Source organism: Mandrillus leucophaeus, unplaced genomic scaffold (genome assembly GCF_000951045.1).
Source record: "Mandrillus leucophaeus isolate KB7577 unplaced genomic scaffold, Mleu.le_1.0 Scaffold927, whole genome shotgun sequence".
Taxonomy (NCBI): domain Eukaryota; kingdom Metazoa; phylum Chordata; class Mammalia; order Primates; family Cercopithecidae; genus Mandrillus; species Mandrillus leucophaeus.
The window spans coordinates 485,578-487,558 of NW_012110108.1; positions in this window are offsets into that span (position 1 = coordinate 485,578).

Here is a 1,981-nt window from a genome sequence, read left to right on the forward strand (position 1 = left end):
TATATATCTTTTAAGACCTGAGATTCCTGAAATCCCCATCTCTCTTACCAACCAGACAGTCTGCAACAGTAGGGCTGCATTTTTCATTTCCAATGTCTTTAAGAATTGGATAAATGTCTTTAAGAATTTGAATAAACTATAGTATAGCTGTACACTGCAGCTATAAAAGGAATGAGAGATATACACTGTTGTAGCATGGTCCTCAGGGCATATATTGATTAAATAAAATAGGGAAAATATTTGTATGTTTTACTAAGAAGGGAGAATGTTAATGTGTAAATTATTTATGACTGAAGGTAACAAATGAGGTCATATGTAGTGGCTCACGACTGTAACCCCAGCAGTAGGGGAGGCCAAGGCAGATAGATCACCTGAAGTCAGGAGTTCAAGACCAGCCTGGCCAATGTGGTGAAACCCAGTCTCTACTAAAAATACAAAAATTAGGTGGGTGGGGTGGTATGCACCTGTAATCCCAGCTACTTGGGAGGCTGAGGCAGGAGAATCACTTGAACCCATGAGGCAGATGTTGCAGTGAGCCAAGATCATGCCACTGCACTCCAGCCTAGGTAATACAGCAAGACTCCATCTCAAAAGGAAAAAAAAAGAACAAATGAGCAATAAGCCATAATATTTTTTAAAACTGCCTATAGAGAAGGAAGTAAAGAGGTTGGAAGAATCAATGTTTAAATATAGACTTTTTGAAATGTAATTAGGTTTGATTATTAAACTTTGGGCAAATATTAGTATTTAATAATTACAAATGCATTAATTTAAAAAAACTCTGAAAAATAAAACTCAAGTGAATTAAATGTAACAAACTGTGTATTAAGTTGGTGAAGTAACCACCTGAACAGAATTATTCCAGCTGGTTTTCAGTATATCAATTGGTCTGTACCTCCACGTGGGATTTAATCTAAGGGCACAAAGAGAAGAGCTAAAAATAAATCTGAAACTGTTCTCAGGAATGACATTGTGGGTGACAATGGCATCATTATTATTCTAATACTGTTGTATGTGCAATATGAGGAACAGAAACAAATGAAAATTAATGTGATAGCCAGGGTACTCAATATGAGAGAAAGAAGACACAAATGGATCAAAGATAGAAAGGATTATGTAAAAGTCATGTAGTCCTAAAGTTGAAAAATATTAACATGTTTTAGTGATACAAGACATAGAAAGAAATTATTTAGGTAGTGAAGGTAAGAGAGTCCTTGGCAAAGTTTCCCTTTTAATAAAAAGTAGCCCCCAAGTCATTTCTTTTCTCACAAAGAGCAGCCTGAAAAATCAAGCTGTAGACATAGAAAAGCAGGCTAGATGCTTGCATGGGTGAATGCCAGCAGTTGTGCCAATAGGAAAAGGCTATCTGGGGGTCAGGCATATTCAACATGGCCACCCCATCTTCCCTTTTGTTTGTCAACCACATGTACAGTAAAGAAGTAGGCAACATGGCACTGGCCAGGTAGAGAACTCATCTGCATAATAAAAGATTAGGGTGGGACAGCCATCTTCTTTGTGGGCTATGCAAATAACATAGCTGGTCTGACCAATCTCTCGTCCTCTATGTAAATCAGACACTACCTCCTCAGGCTCATCTATAAAATCCTGTGCATTTCACCATGGCGCCAGAAGACCCACTTAGAAGCCCCTCTCTCTGCAGGAGAGGGAGCTTTTCTCTTTCACCTATAAAACCTCTGCTCTTAACCTCACCCCTTGTGTGTTCACATCCTTGATTTCCTTGATATGAGGCAACGAACCTTGGATATTACCCCAGACAAATAATGTTGTTTCATTAGTATGCTCTTCTAAAGATTTTTTCAACAAGCTATTGTCCAAAAAATATTATATGTTAAAAAAAATATGTTTGCTTGTCCTTTCCACTGAAAATAAATAGAAGAGATTATTGACTTCATGACAATTATTATAACTAGTGCTCAGATTCTTATCTTGATTTAATATTTTCCAATCAATGCAAAGAGGA